General features: G+C 39.5%; 1 protein-coding gene across 7 annotated transcripts in view; it reads left to right on the top strand.

Annotated features, from left to right (window-relative positions):
- Positions 1 to 10101: 10101 nt before the first annotated feature.
- WDR17 (WD repeat domain 17) overlaps positions 10102 to 14717 on the top strand; it is a 79388-nt gene continuing 74772 nt past the window's right edge. For all 7 annotated transcript variants that reach the window (XR_013825433.1, XM_079908930.1, XM_079908924.1 and 4 more), the window contains exon 1: positions 10102 to 10557. The gene's annotated coding sequence lies outside the window, so the exon portion shown is untranslated. The remainder of the gene's footprint in view (positions 10558 to 14717) is intronic.

A 14717-nucleotide genomic window follows, 5' to 3' on the forward strand; every position in this document is an offset into this window, starting at 1 on the left:
AGGCTTCAAAAAATGCTGGCATTTTTATGCATGTCACCGTCTCCTCTGAGTGAAAAAGAACTCCAGAAAGTCAGGGACACCAATATATTCATTTTTCCCTCTACAACACTCAGATTCTCAGGATAGGGGTGGGGAGAGGGAAAGAAAAGGGAAAGGGAGGACACCCTCAGGTGAAGACAGCAAGGCTGCTAAGTGTGTTGTGCTGATATACCTGGGAGCAGAGGGTCAGTGGAGAACTTTTAATCCTTTTAATGACATGAAATAAATTAGACCTGCATTTTTGTTTTGTTAAAAACCAGGGAGATAGAATGAAAGCATTTAATGCTTCAGGTTATTCTTAGATGCCCTTTTATTTCATTAAAACATCTATGAAACGATAAAATTTTTGACTTGACGGTCCCAGTACATACGTGGAAACCCAACCTCAAAGGAGCGGCGTTTAAATCTCAGGCAGTGAAAACGTTTGGAATAGCTTGTTTATGCTGCTATGCTATGCTTGTTCACAACAGTAATCGAGCTTGTTTCTTTTCATGTTTCACGGCTCTGTGAACTGAGCTTTTTTCTTTTTAAGTTAAGGAAAGCACAGGAGAAGAGGGATAGAGAGGCAGCTCTTCAGTTGTGGCTTCAAGGCTTATAGAAATGAGTTCACAGGTGGAATTGTAAATTTCCAGTAAACATACATGTCCAAACGGAGAGTGGAGTTTCAACATGGGGAATGAGCATATAGACAAAAAGTTATTTTTACGAAAAATCACTAGAATTCGAATTCAGTTGTAAAGATAACATTTTTCTGGGAATTACAGTTTAGGAAGCTATCATTAAAACCGCCCTCTTTTCCATGTTTTGCACTTCTAGGTCTTTGCCTTCTCCAGCGTCTTAGGGTTGCAGCTGCTGGTCCCCTCCTTGGGCTTTTTCCCCATTCAAATACCAAACCAATCCTCCCTCAAGAAAAGAGGCTCTCACGGTCCTACCTTCCCTTCCTCAGGCCAATCTCTTCTGATCTTCGGGCTTATCCAGAGTCTCTGAGCCTGGTTCCTCATGATGTCGGTCCTAGGCTGTAGGACTGATTCCTATCTTGGTCTACCTCTCACTCTCCCCTGAGGACTTAGACAGCACCGTACTCAATCAGTTAGGGCCCTGCTCCGCGTAGCAAATCTCCCATGTTGCTTTTCCTTGGAACCATTTTGCACCCATCTTTGGCACACCTGGCGCCACCCCCTGCTGAAGCAGACCTGCAGATTTCCAAGCCCTCATTGATGGACACTGCACACGGCTTGCCCCCTGGAGTCTCAGCTGACGGTTAGCTTTCCCATCCCCCTCACTCCGCCCCTCCTACCCTTCACAGGCTCCCTGGAGGAATACGGCCTCAAGGCACAGGGGAATCATGTGCTATGAAGCCTGAATCTTCAAGAGGCTATATTTAATTTTGCTTCTGTAAACTGAGGAAAAATAAATTCAGCATGTGTCTTAGGATTCCTTCCATTGCTAATTATATACATCCAATTATACTAGCTGAAGCTAAAAAGTAATGTATTGGCTTGTAGGGTTTAAAGCCTAGAAATGGGTCCAGCTTTAGGCATGACTTGACGCAGGAGCTCAAATAAATAAATCAAGTCTTGGGTTTCTTGGCTCTGGGTAAACCCTCTTGCCTCCATTCTTCATGCAATGATTTTTTTTCTTTTCTTTTCATGTGAATCAAGATAGCTCCTTCTCTATCCTCCTGATTTAGCAACGCTATCAGAAGAAAGCCTTTCTCTCACCGTCTCCATCTCACCATCTCCAAGTACCCGTCTCAAGTCTTGTTTGGGTCCCCTGACCCTGCTTGCACCAATCGCTGTGGGCAGGAAGCGAAGTGCTCTTATTAACAAGGACTGGGTCCAAGCATGGTGGGGAGAGGTCAGGGCACTCTAGGTGGACAGCTGAACTCATGTGCCCACGCTGAGGCAGGGGAGAGGGCGGAGATCACATACCAAAAAAGCAGGATGTAATTGCTATCGTAATAGGGAAGGGATGCTAGGCAGAATTTTTAGGATCCCTCTTCCTAAACGATATTAACCCCTGTCCTATCTGTGCTTCTCAAAGTCACATATAAGGTAGGCAACCATCCCCGTTTGCCCAGAACTGCTCTGGTTTTAGCCCTGAAAGTTTTGTGTCGCAGGAAACACTGTAGTTCCAGGCAAACCAGGATAGCTGGTTTTTCACCTTAGGGGTACATTCAAGGTCCCAGAAAAAAAGCGAGAATCGTCTTCCTGAAACCTCAGTTTTAGTGAATAGTAAATTTTTATTAAAAACGTATTTCATAAATTAAAAATATTTGTCAATTAAAAATATGGAGACATTTTTTTGGCATAGAACGTGAAATTCTCATTAATTTCTAATATACTTTGAAACTTCCAAAAAGTGTTATAGTCACAGAACCCCCTGATTCATGCTCCTTTTTTTTTCTTAGGTGAAAATCTTGAAAAGCACGGATCTAACTGATACGTGGTTTCAAAGATGCTTAGCTATTGTAAACCACTTGGACACCATTAAAAAGTGGCTGCGTTAGAGCTGTGCCACTCTCACACACAGACTTGCAAGGAAATCATTTTTTTTCAATTTTCACGCGGGTTTTAGGAAGTAGTCAGTACTGAGGAAGGAGCGTCAAGGTCAGGAGCTTCAGTGTGCCCATCACTCAAAACCCTAACCCTGCAAAAGTTGTAACTTAAGATCTTGGGCAATTTTCCTCTGGGTGGTGAGAAAAGGCACCTTTAGCGTGTTGTCTGAAGTTGCTCTCCTCCTGCATGACAGCTCCTGGGTTAGTTACCCCAGCCCTTCAGAAAGTCTGCTCTACGTTTCAGCATTGGGCGCTGCTGATGGGGAGTGTGAAGGGATGGAAAGATCAGAGGAACTGAGGGTGCTGAGTATTCACCCTCCTGCTGCCGCGTTCAGAGGAGGAGGGCATCCCGTCAGGGAACCATGCCTGTGCATCTCAGTGACCACGGTGCAGCGGCAGGCGGTGGGAGGAGAGCTGCCAGGTGGGCGACGTAGCAGGGACGTAGGTATGACCCACTGCTTTACAGATACACACAACGCCGAGCCAGTTGGCCCCTGGGAGAGAGGAAGACGAATGCTTAGCTTACATTGCTTTGTCCTCAAGTAACTAAGTAGGATCACAGTTATCAGCATCAATATATCATCTCAGGGCTGAACAAGCAACAAGTTGTATCTGATTGTTGCTTCGAGTGGAACTTAACGAGCAAGCAAACAGAAGCGAGAGAAGGGACTAGAAGTCGAGCCCGGCCTCACAGAACTTGCACGGCCTTCGGGGTGGAAGAGGAATCAACCGCTACATTGACTAAGGATGCAGCAGTGCCACCTAGTGGCAACTCAAAATTGTCACAAAAATCATCAGAAAAATTAGGATTGTCCTGTTAAGACAATACGTATACTCTTTCAGATAATGTCAGAAGCTTTATTTTTAAACTCCATACCTTAACCAAGCAAAAAATCACCAAGATTTTTCAGTATTCAGAGATTAATACTTTTCACATTATATATAATCATAATACACTCCCTCTGTTCCCATCACCAAAAAAATCTCAGCTATGAACCGCTGTAAATTTGACAATAAAGATTTGGGAAAAGCGGTGGTGACTTGATAGACTAAAAACCTCTTTTAATGATATCTATTAGATAATTCTAGTTTATAATCATGCCGATGCGTATGCTATTTTAAGCTAAGCATTATTTCAGTTCTCTTATAACCAGAGATTATCTTTTTTTCCCCCAGTGAACCTACATGTGATGTTAGGAATCAATCACGTTGATTAAGTTTAAAGTCTACATATCTGTCATCTCAATGAGTGTATTATGTACACAAAGCTAGGTCCCTAAATATCACCCGCACAACTGTTGAAAAGCCAGTGGAAATTCGTGCGTTGACTATCGCCCCTCCTTCTGGCTGCCCAATTCCAACCCTATTCATGGTCTGTGCGCTGTTTTGCACTTCTCTTTTAAATTGTAAGTAACTGATAGATATGTAAATTCTGTCCTATCTGGCAAAGATTCAGTTGACTTCTTCCTCTTTCCCAGAAACACAATTTATGCTTCCATTTGAAAGTCATTTCAATATTCCTTTACTCACCATATACATTAATTCTGAATTTTTTTTGAACTGGTTATAACATCTGCCTGGTTCCCTTCTATACTAGTAAAATGCTTGTAACTGGGGAAACGGCATATGATTGAACAACACGCTTCTCAAAATTTAATTGTGTTTTCATGAACTAGAGGGGGAAATCCATTTGTACACCAAAAGCAATGATACTAAAACACTCTGGCAATTAGAGAGTTCGAGAATACCTACAAATTAATCCCTAAGGATCTTGCCTCAAGTTTCAACATAAAAATAAAGCATTATGCAATGCAAAGGTTTGAAAAGCTAAATATAACCGTCTTTAAAAATATTACTTTATCAACCATAAATTAAAAATTTTTAACATTCATTTAACAGAACAATTTATGTAAGTGGTAATCACCGACATGCTTAATAGACATTCCAGATTGACTTGCTTATTTACTTAATTACTTTGTCCACACTCTCCTTCTGAGAAAAAAGTTTTTCAATATTAACATCTCCAGAAGAGAATTTGGATCCATTGCTTTCTTATTCCTCTTTCATCTCTAAAAAACCTAAAACTATAATGTAGTTGTGGAATCAGAGTGGCATAGGGACAAGGGAGTGTGGAAAAACAACATGCAAAAAAAAAAAAATAGGACATACTCTTTATTAAACTGTTGTGCTCCTTAGAAAAATTTTTTTAGGCCATAAAATCAACCAGTTTATAAGTTTTCCCTCTGGAAAATCACAATGTAACATATTATTTTCATATTTCATAAAATATATATACAGAGATTTTTCTTTTCTCTTTTTTTTTTTTCCTTTTGGCAAGATGGCTAGGATTAAAAATACAGTAACACAGAAGAAATCCTCTAAGGTTTAATTTTACGACTGCTCTCAAAAAGCATAGCCAAAGGAAATTTGGCCACGCACTGAACAAGATTTTATAAATGCTAGATTTTCACGTATTATTGTAGATGATCTTAAGAATTTTAAAAACATGTGAAAAATGATTAAGTGCTCTTCATCCTGGTGTCACTAAAAGATTAAAATTGTGGATTAAAGATAAGTTTTTGGCAGTCATCCCCAGAACAAAAAGCTTTGTTTTAGGGGCCCAAAGTCTTCTGAGATATTTTTGGCAAATTGCATCATGTGGGACTCCCACTCATAGCAACAACATCTTGTCTTGTTTTCACAGCAAGATGATCTAAGGCATATTTTCCATAACCAGAAGTCTCAACCTTGCTTTATTTTGTCTCAGCTTTGTCTGTTGCACTGTGTCAGTCTCATATGTACGCTTCTTCAGTGCTCTTTATAAAGCTTTGATACATTTTATTTAGATACATAGTTATGTATATGCAACGCACACACAGGAATGGAATGCCCATATTAAGGAAATTTTAGATTTAGAGAGTTATAGTATCTCAGATAACATTTGCCTGTATCTTATACCAAAAAAGATTTCCATTTGGGATACAATAAGCCAAAAACATATTATTTAAGAGGATCATGGTAAAATTAAGGGTATAAGCTCATGGCAACATTAAGGATATAAGCTAAGCTGTCCAAGCAAACAAGAATTATTTTGCCTAGTTTCTATTAACTCCCAATACTCACTGCAAATATATGTTCAAAAAGCATCTTCCATTTAAAATAAAAAATGTATTCACCTAATTTTCTTTCAGTCTGATGGGCCAATTGTACACTATGGGGATATTTTAATGTTAACTGGAGGCAGTCATTTGCCAAGATGAAACAGTCATTATTGAGAGACAATGTACATATGGTAAAGTGCAGCTTTGGCCAGACCCAGTGGTGCTGGATTCAGAGCACAACACCTGAGGTCATCTATCTTTGATGTTTCCTACAGCTGGAGATGAGTGGCACATTTTCAAGGTTATGATAGGTAAACAGAAATAAAGACAAATCAATGGATAGATAGATTGATGGCTTTAGAAACACCAAGAATCATAATGCACCCTGTGTCACATTTTTAGACACATTTAAGTACTTCTTAGTGGTGTGCTAATGAATGTTTAACAACCAGTGCTCTGAATAAAACAATGTGTACATATATGTACACAAGTTTATTACAGATTTTGCTGAGATAAAGGTTGTGTTGCATGTTTACATATAATAATGCAATATTGTATTTTATATTCCATATAGCTAATTGATTTTCACAGAATTCTTTCTGAATTTTTGCCAAACTCTTCTATTTGTAGCTGAATGACAGTTGCAATAGACAAATGAACATAGTGCTTTGATGCTGATTGATATTTTTGTTTATGCTAATGAGTCAACAGGGCAACAATGAAGGCTTTTTATTTAGTTGTTACCTTACCAACGTCTTTGCATAATAGGTTTTGAATATTAGAAGCAGTGTCCCTCGAATTTTTTTGCTATTTATATTGTAATAACTATAGGCATATCACACTTTACAGTTGAATTGCGTTATTAATATTTTCTCCATCATTTCCTTAAGTTTATACCAGGGATTGGCAAATAACTTGTTTGGTCAAATACAGCTTGTTTTCGTAAATAAGTTTTTTGGGGACACAGCACACCTATTTATTTATGTCTTGTCGTCTGCTTTCAAGCTACAACAGCAGAACTGAGGAGTTGAGATGGAGGCTGTATGGTTTGCAAAGCCTAAAATATTGATGTTTACTCTCTGGCTCTTTCCAGGAACAGTTTTCTGACTCTGGAAATAAACCAGCACTTACCAACAGAACTTTCTGTGATAATGAAAATGTTCTTTACCCGTGCTGTTTAATACAGAAGCCACTTAACCACACTCACTGTTGAGCACTTGAAATGTGTCTACTGCAACTGAGGAGCTAAACTTTTCATTCTTTTTAATTTTAATTAATTAAAAAAACCCACATGCTGCTAGTAGCTACTTTATTAGACAGTGTAGGTCTAGACAGTCAACAAAACCATGAATCACGGCCTGATTTGCAGCATTTGCTGATTTGGGGATTGTAAATACACTGATTTTGGCTAGTTTCAAGCATCCAATATCACATCATGGAATGACGAGTTGGGAAGAAATATACAATATTATATAGTATTTCCACCATGCAGACTTAGACATAAATAGACATAATAGACATAAATAACATCAATAACATAGATACAGATAAAATACTAAAAATAATTAGAAAGTGATGAGCTTTGAGTATTTGTTTTTAATAACATTTTAAAATTATAAGTTTATATCACTTAATTTTAATAAGGGCTCTTACAGCAATGGGTTGCTAAAACCCTGAAAACTATGACAGCTGTCTCTCTCAAGCCAGTGCAATCTGGTTTCAGCCAGTGTTTTTATACACAGTAAGTCTCTAAGTGTTTAGTTCTCTACGTGTTTACTGCATATCAGTTTGATCGCTTTTTTTTGTCATGCTTATTTCTGTTCTCTTACCATTTTTACATTAAAAATAGTGTGAGAAAGCTTTTCACTTAGGTGAATCTAAAGCCCTTTTAGCTAAATTTTCCTAAAATTTAAGTTCAAGAATTTCTACCTGGTTGCTTTTTTTTTTTTTTTAGACTATCCACAAAAAATGCACCTGTCACATTAAATGGCCTGGAACACCTTTTCAAAGCCACTGCTCTCACAGAACATGTCTACCCTTGAAGACTGATTGACTAGAATCAATTGATTCCCCTAATCCCTCTTCTAGCTAAGAACTAATGATTGCCCTGAAACTGTCAGCCTGAGTGTCTGACTTTTTTGGTTGTGAGATGAGAGCATCACATTAAATATTTGTTGAATAAAAGAATGAAAATCTCAGTAAAAAGATGTTTTCCTTAGAAATTAGGTTATCCTATTTCTTTGGGTTCTGGATCTAACTATATCTGTGATTGTTTAAACCTCCCTTTCAAAACTTGTGAACCAAATCATGGTAAAGGGAGGAGGGTACTGAATTGGGAGTCTGGGATCATGATATCAATCCTGCTGCTAATATAGCTGTAGGATCTTGACAAATTCTAGAACTTTCCAGGCCTCAAGACCTTCATCTTTCAATTGTGAATGCATAACCAGGTATTTTCTAATGTGTCATTTGGTTTTCTGATTCTTAACTGGAGAGTTGAAACAATTATGAACCAATTAGTTGTAAAAGACTTTGATGGAACAAGCTAGACATTGGGTCTTTGACAACCTTTTCTCTTCATGTTTATTGTTGACACTGTACCGAATAAATATCTGATCATAAATGAAAATGACAGTCTATTTTCCCAGAAATGTTTCTTTCCATCTCCCCTCCATCATTCTTATTTTCATCATCTTAATTCAGGCCATCAGCATCTTTCCCTACTCCATCATGCTTTTCATTTCTCTGCACCCTTATGTACCCCCAACATTTGTAAGGTATCTTTTCTCAAGAAAAAGCTCTGGTTTTAGGGGTTAAGGTCTAAGGGCTAACCTAATCAGGGAGTCCAATGTCTTCTTAAATCTGGTTTTATTATTTTTTCAGTTTAATCTTTTGCCAATTTCTTTCCCTCCTCTTCTCTTTAGATACTGACCTTCACCTCCTCCAGAGAATGCAAACAAGTCAAAATTAGTTAAATCAATCATGCATTTTCCCCATTTTGTGCTTTTGGCCATGCTGTTCCTGATGCATAGTATGTCCAGTCCTTTTTTCCAACAGGTGAAATCTATTTGTTTCTTAAGTTCCTGTCCAAATATCACCCTTCTTGAGAGTTACTCTGAAAACAAAGAAAATTTTCTCCTTCCCTCATCTGAAATTATCTCGCAGAACTTTTATATAACCCTACTTTAGGACTTAACACACCACATATATTTAGGTGTTGTCCTCTATACTTTCTCTGGTAGATTACGTGCTTAATTTTTTATTTATCCATCCATTCATCCAACATTTATTGAAGATCTGCTATTCATCAGCCACTTTATTAGAATGCAGAGAACAGACCTGTAAGAACTGATTCTAGCTTTTGACAAGTTTGTCTATGTGGAGAGGTAACTTTTAAGTCAATTTTAATTTGCAAAACAGAATGCTAAGTGCCGTGATAGGGAACAGTCTGCACAGAATACTTTGTAAGAAAAAAGTGTATGAAAAAAAAAAGTGTATGGCATAGGAGGGTCAGAATTACGTCCAGGGAGTTTCGCTGGTTGGCCGGTTGGGGCAAACCATAATTTACTAACTATTCAGGGGCTTCCCTGGTGGCAAAGTGGTTAAGAATCCTCCTGCCGATGCAGGGGACACGGGTTCGAGCCCTGGTCCGGGAAGATCCCATATGCCGCCAAACAACTAAGCCCGTGCGCCACAACTACGGAGCCTGCGCTCTAGAGCCCAAGAGCCACAACTACTGAAGGCCAGCGCGCCTAGAGCCCGTGCTCCGCAACAAGAGAAGCCACCACAACGAGAAACCCGCGCACCGCAACGAAGAGTAGCGCCTGCTCACCGCAACTAAAGAAAGCCCGCGCGCAGCAACGAAGACCCAAGGCAGCCAAAAATGAAGAAATTAATTAATTAATTAATTTTTTAAAAGATCTGAAAAATGCTATTAAAAAACCAAAAAATTTATTAACTATTCAGAGTCTGACATATAATTAGAGCTCAGTAAATGTTATTAAACACATATTCCGAGTATATGAAGGTTTATTTTCTCCTGGGTGTTTGATAAAGGTCATTGGTAGTGAAGATATTTCAGAGATACGAAGAAGGAAATATGAATGACAGTGCCATTTCCATTCAACCAGATTCCACAAGGAAAATGTCAGTTTGCACACTTTGAGGGCAGGTGTATTAACTACATACAAATCCACCAACAGAGACAAATCGCATTCATAGGAGTTTTGCACAGAGCTTCTTGAGCCCAATCAGACGATAACGAAGTGCAGAAGAGACCGCATTCTGTACTCACCTTCCAGGTGAGCATCAAGGCTAGTGTAGCCTAGACTCTGAAGGAGGCTCAACTCCCTCCCTCAGGCTCCTCAAGAAGATGGGGTGATTTATTTATTGTATACTTGACTCATTTTCCTAGAAAGTGCAAACCCGGTGTGCGGAATCTGTTAGGTGGTGAGAACGCTGGCGGTTCACTGTTCTTTCCTCCACTTTCAGCCTCCCTGTAAACTCTGCTGAAGCCTAACCCAGGGCCTGGGAACCACAACTTCAGAGCCGACTCCCGGTTGCCAGGTAACCACCTGGGCGCGCACAGTCTCCGGGGGTCAGGGGCCGCCCCCGCCTCTCCCCAGGCACTCCAATCAGCGGCCAGTGTGGCTGTCACGTGGGGCTCGGAGCGGGACCCGGAGTGCCGCGCGCGCTGCCAGGCTTGCGGAGCCCGCCTCCGCGCCCTTCAGACCCCGCGGCCCGGCAGCGCAGCCTCGGAGCCTGCGGCGCAGGAGGAGAGGGCGGTGCGGGTCGGGTCCGGCCGCCGCGCCCGCTTCAGCACCTTCCGCTGTCCGCCGCTGCGGTCGCCTCGTCCTGCAGGTAGGGGCCTGCGGGCCGCAGGGCGAGAGACGCAGGCGGACGCGGGCTGGAGGAGGGCGATCTTCGAGCGATGGGGCGTCGCGGGGCTGGTGGGGGTCCGCCCGCCCCCGCGACGGTCGCGGACCCGCGTGCGCGCGTCCTGTGGGGCTTGGCGGGCGATGAGGCCCCGAGCGCCCGCGCCGCTCACCGGCCGACGACGGGACGCAGCAGAAGCAGCAGCAGCCCTTGCGCCTCTGAACTGCCCCTGGAGTGTCACCTGCGACCCTGACCGGGGACACTGCCTTATGTTTTAAGCTTATTCAGCCTCAGTGCGTACAGAGTCTAGATTGTCGCTCTCGTTACTGTGCCCACGGGCGCTTCTGTAAGGACCCCCGCCCCCCTGAAGGTGGCCTTCGTACTCAGGCTGCGGCAAGAAACCCTGGGGTCAAAGGGAAGCGCGTCCCAGAAAAAAGACAGTATTGAATCTCAGAGGCGCACTGTGTGCTAAGCGAATCTTAAAAATATAATCTTTCCTATTTTTCAGAAGCTAACAAACCCAGACTTACTTTTTTGCATGCAGATATTAAAAGGAGCAAGCATTGGAGCTGACTTTTTTTTTTTTTTTTTTACTATATTAAGTAAAAGCAGTTGATTTGAATGAAGTTTAGTGATGCCTTGGATCATGTATCAGAAGTAAAGCACCCTTGTTTTGTAACTTCCATGTCCATTTGTATATGTATTTGTTGACTTTTTTTATTTAAAAGTCTCCAACAATGGTTTGAAGAGAGAGATTGCATTTCTTTCATTGTCTGAGTATTTCAGAAATAGATACCCTTCGGAGAAACTCATTTCCCTTCCAATTTTCATAACCGAAATTACGAGTCCTCGAACATTTTAAGTCACCTCAAGTGAGAAGAAGCTTTCCCTTTAGGGTTTGTTTCTCTAACAGTAAATTCTTTGGGGAATTTCAAAGATTCTCTCCAGGTTTTCATATCTGATTTCTTGCTCACAAATCTCCTAGGCTCATCAACAGTGAGAGGATAGTCTTGGTGAGATTATCATAGAACACAGCATGGCCTTGGGTGTTATGTTGTCTCCCTCTTATTGGCATTAGTGGAGCTGATTCTGGGCTTGTGGTGTGGACAGCCCCTGCAGAAAAGCTCTCTTACATCCTGTTGAGATTCTGCCTCACTGGCCTAAGTGTGCAAGAAAGTGAGCATGGTCACATCTTACCTGTGTGAAGGCAGAGATCTGAGAAATAAGTCTGACAGTCTTTCCTGTTCTGTGATCTAAAATTAAATACAGTAATTAAATGCCTTTGAAAAGTTGTCAGTTAATTCATCAGAGTTTGGGGAACCGTGCTTTAGGTGATAGTTTAGAGATTAATGTTACAAATGCTAGGTTTAGGTCATTGCATTGAGAGTTCCTGGGAAGTTTGCTCCACTGGAATAAACCAAGGCTTGTTTGAAAGGGCCCAATGGAAAGAAAACTCATATACTTCTTAAGTGAGCTCCACAAACTTACTCTATATTAAAATGGCTAGTTGAATTTTGCTACTTATATTGAGCTGATTTTCCCTATGTTGATAGTAATAGGAATACTTAAAGAACTGTGGGTATCTCTGAAAAAAAAAAGATATATTTACTTAAAAGTTTGAAATTCTTCATTCTTTTTATCTTTAATGATTAAATATTGCTGTACTAAAAACTTTTGTTACTACTCACACAATAATCCTATATATTCGAAAGCTGCAAATCAATTTAGCTTAGAAAATAATGTTTTTAAATTCCTCTGCTCCCAGTAGACGGACTTCTAGGGCTAGAGTGTTTTTTGTTGTGTTCTGTGGACTCTACCCTGCAGCCCTTAGCCTGAGCATGGGTGAGCTGCAGCAGCTTTTATATTGCTCAGAGAAGAGTAAGAGTATGTTTGTTTGTTTCTTTTGCCCCAGTAGATACTGGAAGTCCAACATGACTGATTAGATGTCCCTGTCAATAAAATATGTACAAATTCTCCATACTACGTAATTTTGCTTGCCTAAACTCTGTAATGAAGACTAAAATGAAATTCAAACAATTTGGAAGGATTCACATGTCCTTCCTGTATTCCAGAATTTATTCAAAATCAGATCTAATATGCAAGAAAGGTAATGGTTTACCAGATTACTGAATAACGTGTTTACCCAGCCATTCATGGTAATGATGAGTATACAAACATTACTACTACTTTCTGCAATTGCTGAATTATCTCATCTTGTATTTTGTATCTATTCCATGTAGCAGATTGAAATATTAAAGTGAAATTATGTATGTAGCTTCCAGTGTGTCTTCAGGAACAGAGATCTTACTGAGAATATTATAATCCATAGAAATCATATTAGGAGATTGGGAGGCATTTCTTACCAACTGACACCTCCTTTTCTTTCATGTGAGAAACATATATTAGACCAAGAGTGGCTGGCATTTTTCAGCATCCAAGACCATGCTGTGTTCTATGATAATCACGTGGAGATGATTCTCTCACTGTTGATGAGACTGTTCCTTGGAGATTGATGAGCAAGAAATTAGATATGGATACCCGGAGAGAATCTTAGAAATTCCCCAAAGAATTTACTCTGTAGAGAAACAGATCCTAAAGGAAAAGCTTCCTCTTGCTTGAGGTTACTGTTACTGTTCAAGAAGGACTTGTAACTTCGGTTATAAAAATTGGTAGAGAAATACACTAAAATGATCAACTTTGACCTTTGCCTTTGTGTATTGAAAGGGAAAAAAATCCCATCATGACTGACTAGAAGAATTTCAAAACTTCTCATGGTAAAACATGGGCTGTCACATGAGGAGACAAGTTTCAGGTTGTTTTTACTTGATCTCAATGACTAAACAAATATAACTTGAAATAGGCTAGACTTTGTTAAAAAAAAAAAAAGCAACCTGGAATTGGAGCCACAGGTGGCACGTGCATCTAGATATCACATTATCAGCTACTTGAGTGAGATAATTTTTTTTAATAATGATAAAGGCTTACTTTTTTATTACTTTACAGGTACTTACAACATTGATTTAGTAGCCTAATTATCTCCTAAAATTCTGGAAGTCTGTATTCTAGTTTAGGAAATATATGTGTCACAGAAACAGGCAAATCTTGCACAGTAAGATCATAGGAGATAATTCAGCAATGTTATTTGCTATTAAAGGGATAATTGATAACTGTCATGTTCAGGAAAGCTCTTATCAAAAGATGCAAGAAATAATTTTCCATGCTTCGGTGAGGATGTTACACCATTTAAAATTTGGTTTATAAATTTGAATGCTCAGATGTGGAGAACTCATAGTGGAGGTTGTTAAGTAATTTACCTTATGTTCAGACTTGTTGTTCTCTTCCAGTTGTTGACACTTTAAGTTATGAGCATGTACCAGTATCTCAGGTGGGCTCATTTGCAATTATGTATAATAAGCTCAATTTCATTATCTCATACACAAAAAAAGTTTCCAATTGGAAAGCAGAAAATAGTTCTCATTACACAGAGCAGTCGTGTATGATGTGCTGTTGGAAAAACTTCATTTTTCAATACAATACAGCGCCACATGGAGCCCTGAAAATTGAATAGTTGGTTAATAAAAAGTAGGTAATACTTAATTTTGGCCCATTAAGATAAAACTTTTTGAATGAGTCTTAATGAAAAGAGTTATGCAAATTTTATTTTTAAGATAAACATGGTAGCAGGTTTGAAGGAGTCATTTCAGAATTTAAGCTAGAAGGATTCTTAGAGACCAGTCAATCTAACACCATTAACACTAAACACACAAAAATTAAGTTGCTCAAAATTGGGAAAATTTCAATGGGAAAGCTGGTCTGGAACCTCAGGCTCTAACACTCAGCATTGTGCTGCTCCCTAAAGAGGTGTAAAAATATATCACCTTTCTCTTTTATTATATTTCTTCAAGTGACTAATTCAAAAGTTTGAGTAGTTAAGATTTAGATCACTTTTGTATTTTTTAAGTAACTATTGTACATAATGAACAAATTGCATGTGTTTGGTCTCATCATATGGAAAGTTTGCTTAAAATATTAATTAAAAAGTGTTTTCCCACAATTTGTAAAATTTTTTGATTCGCTCATTAATATGATTTAAGTTTTTCTGCAAAGTCTTCTGTGATTTGGGGGGGATCCAGTTATCTTATAAA

Source organism: Stenella coeruleoalba, assembly GCF_951394435.1.
Source record: "Stenella coeruleoalba genome assembly, chromosome: 21".
Lineage (NCBI taxonomy): Eukaryota > Metazoa > Chordata > Mammalia > Artiodactyla > Delphinidae > Stenella > Stenella coeruleoalba.